Consider the following 5,391-nt stretch of genomic DNA (forward strand, 5'->3'; position numbering starts at 1 on the left):
TATATATATATATATTTTTACATTTTTCTTAGGTGTTTTCTTTTTTAAAAAAAAATTCTTTTCTTTTTTTTTTTTTTTTTTTTTTTTTCTTTTTTCTTTCTTCCTTTTTGAACCTCTTTTTATCCCCTTTCTCCCCACTCACGATTTTGGATCTCTTCTAATTTGGCTAAAGCATATTTTCCTGGGGTTGTTGCCACCCTTTTAGTATTTTACTTGCCCCTTCATTTACTCTTATCTGGACAAAATGACAAGACGTAAAAATTCACCACAAAAAAAAGAACAAGAGGCAGTACCGAAGGCTAGGGACCTAATCAATACAGACATCGGTAATATGTCAGATCTAGAGTTCAGAATGACAATTCTCAAGGTTCTAGCCGGGCTCGAAAAAGGCATGGAAGATATTAGAGAAACCCTCTCGAGAGATATAAAAGCCCTTTCTGGAGAAATAAAAGAACTAAAATCTAACCAAGTTGAAATCAAAAAAGCTATTAATGAGGTGCAATCAAAAATGGAGGCTCTCACTGCTAGGATAAATGAGGCAGAAGAAAGAATTAGTGATATAGAAGACCAAATGACAGAGAATAAAGAAGCTGATCAAAAGAGGGACAAACAGCTACTGGACTACGAGGGGAGAATTCGAGAAATAAGTGACACCATAAGACGAAACAACATTAGAATAATTGGGATTCCAGAAGAAGAAGAAAGTGAGAGGGGAGCAGAAGGTATACTGGAGAGAATTATTGGGGAGAATTTCCCCAATATGGCAAAGGGAACAAGCATCAAAATTCAGGAGGTTCAGAGAATGCCCCTCAAAATAAATAAGAATAGGCCCACACCCCGTCACATAATAGTAAAATTTACAAGTCTCAATGACAAAGAGAAAATCCTGAAAGCAGCCCGGGAAAAGAAGTCTGTAACATACAATGGTAAAAATATTAGATTGGCAGCTGACTTATCCACAGAGACCTGGCAGGCCAGAAAGAGCTGGCATGATATTTTCAGAGCACTAAACGAGAAAAACATGCAGCCAAGAATACTATATCCAGCTAGGCTATCATTGAAAATAGAAGGAGAGATTAAAAGCTTCCAGGACAAACAACAACTGAAAGAATTTGCAAATACCAAACCAGCTCTACAGGAAATATTGAAAGGGGTCCTCTAAGCAAAGAGAGAGCCTACAAGTGGTAGATCAGAAAGGAACAGAGACCATATACAGTAACAGTCACCTTACAGGCAATACAATGGCACTAAATTCATATCTCTCAATAGTTACCCTGAATGTGAATGGGCTAAATGCCCCTGTCAAAAGACACAGGGTATCAGAATGGATAAAAAAACAAAACCCATCTATATGTTGCCTCCAAGAAACACATTTTAAGCCCGAAGACACCTCCAGATTTAAAGTGAGGGGGTGGAAAAGAATTTACCATGCTAATGGACATCAGAAGAAAGCAGGAGTGGCAATCCTTATATCAGATCAATTAGATTTTAAGCCAAAGACTGTAATAAGAGATGAGGAAGGACACTATATCATACTCAAAGGGTCTGTCCAACAAGAAGATTTAACAATTTTAAATATCTATGCCCCCAACGTGGGAGCAGCCAACTATATAAACCAATTAATAACAAAATCAAAGAAACACATAAACAACAATACAATAATAGTAGGGGACTTTAATATTCCCCTCACTGAAATGGACAGGTCATCCAAGCAAAAGATCAGCAAGGAAATAAAGGCCTTAAATGACACACTGGACCAGATGGACATCACAGATATATTCAGAATATTTCATCCCAAAGCAACAGAATACACATTCTTCTCTAGTGCACATGGTACATTCTCCAGAATAGATCACATCCTCGGTCCTAAATCAGGACTCAACCGGTATCAAAAGATTGGGATCATTCCCTCCATATTTTCAGACCACAATGCTCTAAAGCTAGAACTCAACCACAAAAGGAAGTTTGGAAAGAACCCAAATACATGGAGACTAAACAGTATCCTTCTAAAGAATGAATGGGTCAACCGGGAAATTAAAGAAGAATTGAAAAAAATCATGGAAACAAATGATAATGAAAATACAACGGTTCAAAATCTGTGGGACACAACAAAGGCAGTCCTGAGAGGAAAATATATAGCGGTACAAGCCTTTCTCAAGAAACAAGAAAGGTCTCAGGTACACAACCTAACCCTACACCTAAAGGAGCTGGAGAAGGAACAAGAAAGAAACCCTAAGCCCAGCAGGAGAAGAGAAATCATAAAGATCAGAGCAGAAATCAATGAAATAGAAACCAAAAAAACAATAGAACAAATCAACGAAACTAGGAGCTGGTTCTTTGAAAGAATTAATAAAATTGATAAACCCCTGGCCCGACTTATCAAAAAGAAAAGAGAAAGGACCCAAATAAATAAAATCATGAATGAAAGAGGAGAGATCACAACTAACACCAAGGAAATACAAACTATTATAAGAACATACTATGAGCAACTCTACGGCAATAAATTTGACAATCTGGAAGAAATGGATGCATTCCTAGAAACATATAAACTACCACAACTGAACCATGAAGAAATAGAAAGCCTGAACAGACCCATAACCAGTAAGGAGATTGAAACAGTCATTAAAAATCTCCAAACAAACAAAAGCCCAGGGCCAGACGGCTTCCCGGGGGAATTCTACCAAACATTTAAAGAAGAACTAATTCCTATTCTCCTGAAACTGTTCCAAAAAATAGAAATGGAAGGAAAACTTCCAAACTCATTTTATGAGGCCAGCATCACCTTGATCCCAAAACCAGACAAGGATCCCACCAAAAAAGAGAGCTATAGACCGATATCCTTGATGAACACAGATGCGAAAATACTCAACAAAATACTAGCCAATCGGATTCAACAGTACATTAAAAAGATTATTCACCACGACCAAGTGGGATTTATTCCAGGGCTGCAAGGTTGGTTCAACATCCGCAAATCAGTCAATGTGATACAACACATCAATAAAAGTAAGAACAAGAACCATATGATACTCTCAATAGATGCTGAAAAAGCATTTGACAAAGTACAACATCCCTTCCTGATCAAAACTCTTCAAAGTGTAGGGATAGAGGGCACATACCTCAATATCATCAAAGCCATCTATGAAAAACCCACCGCAAATATCATTCTCAATGGAGAAAAACTGAAAGCTTTTCCGCTAAGGTCAGGAACACGGCAGGGATGTCCATTATCACCACTGCTATTCAACATCGTACTAGAGGTCCTAGCCTCAGCAATCAGACAACAAAAGGAAATTAAAGGCATCCAAATCGGCAAAGAAGAAGTCAAATTATCACTCTTCGCAGATGATATGATACTATATGTGGAAAACCCAAAAGACTCCACTCCAAAACTGCTAGAACTTATACAGGAATTCAGTAAAGTGTCAGGATATAAAATCAATGCACAGAAATCAGTTGCATTTCTCTACACCAACAGCAAGACAGAAGAAAGAGATATTAAGGAGTCAATCCCATTTACAATTGCATCCAAAACCATAAGATACCTAGGAATAAACCTAACCAAAGAGACACAGAATCTATACTCAGAAAACTATAAAGTACTCATGAAAGAAATTGAGGAAGACACAAAGAAATGGAAAAATGTTCCATGCTCCTGGATTGGAAGAATAAATATTGTGAAAATGTCTATGCTACCTAAAGCAATCTACACATTTAATGCAATTCCTATCAAAGTACCATCCATCTTTTTCAAAGAAATGGAACAAATAATTCTAAAATTTATATGGAACCAGAAAAGACCTCGAATAGCCAAAGGGATATTGAAAAAGAAAGCCAACGTTGGTGGCATCACAATTCCGGACTTCAAGCTCTATTACAAAGCTGTCATCATCAAGACAGCATGGTACTGGCACAAAAACAGACACATAGATCAATGGAACAGAATAGAGAGCCCAGAAATAGACCCTCAACTCTATGGTCAACTAATCTTCGACAAAGCAGGAAAGAATGTCCAATGGAAAAAAGACAGCCTTTTCAATAAATGGTGCTGGGAAAATTGGACAGCCACATGCAGAAAAATGAAATTGGACCATTTCCTTACACCACACACAAAAATAGACTCAAAATGGATGAAGGACCTCAATGTACGAAAGGAATCCATCAAAATCCTTGAGGAGAACACGGGCAGCAACCTCTTCGACCTCTGCCGCAGCAACATCTTCCTAGGAACAACGCAAAAGGCAAGGGAAGCAAGGGAAAAAATGAACTACTGGGATTTCATCAAGATCAAAAGCTTTTGCACAGCAAAGGAAACAGTTAACAAAATCAAAAGACAACTGACAGAATGGGAGAAGATATTTGCAAACGACATATCAGATAAAGGACTAGTGTCCAGAATCTATAAAGAACTTAGCAAACTCAACACCCAAAGAACAAATAATCCAATCAAGAAATGGGCAGAAGACATGAACAGACATTTCTGCAAAGAAGACATCCAGATGGCCAACAGACACATGAAAAAGTGCTCCATATCACTTGGCATCAGGGAAATACAAATCAAAACCACAATGAGATATCACCTCACACCAGTCAGAATGGCTAAAATCAACAAGTCAGGAAATGACAGATGCTGGCGAGGATGCGGAGAAAGGGGAACCCTCCTACACTGTTGGTGGGAATGCAAGCTGGTGCAGCCACTCTGGAAAACAGCATGGAGGTTCCTCAAAATGTTGAAAATAGAACTGCCCTATGACCCAGCAATTGCACTATTGGGTATTTACCCTAAAGATACAAATGTAGTGATCCAAAGGGACACATGCACCCGAATGTTTATAGCAGCAATGTCCACAATAGCCAAACTATGGAAAGAACCTAGATGTCCATCAACAGATGAATGGATCAAGAAGATGTGGTATATATACACAATGGAATACTATGCAGCCATCAAAAGAAATGAAATCTTGCCATTTGCAACAACATGGATGGAACTAGAGCGTATCATGCTTAGCGAAATAAGTCAAGCAGAGAAAGACAACTATCATATGATCTCCCTGATATGAGGAAGTGGTGATGCAACATGGAGGCTTAAGTGGGTAGAAGAATAAATGAAACAAGATGGGATTGGGAGGGAGACAAACCATAAGTGACTCTTAATCTCACAAAACAAACTGAGGGTTGCCGGGGGGAGGGGGTTGGGGAGAAGGGGGTGGGATTATGGACATTGGGGAGGGTATGTGATTTGGTGAGTGCTATGAAGTGTGTAAACCTGGTGATTCACAGACCTGGGGATAAAAATATATGTATATAAAAAATATATGTTTATAAAAAATAAAAAAAATAAAAAAAAAAAAAGAAGTATGTCGGTGGCAGGGCCATCCAGGCCTTCCCCTCCCT

Source organism: Mustela lutreola, chromosome 12 (genome assembly GCF_030435805.1).
Source record: "Mustela lutreola isolate mMusLut2 chromosome 12, mMusLut2.pri, whole genome shotgun sequence".
NCBI lineage: Eukaryota > Metazoa > Chordata > Mammalia > Carnivora > Mustelidae > Mustela > Mustela lutreola.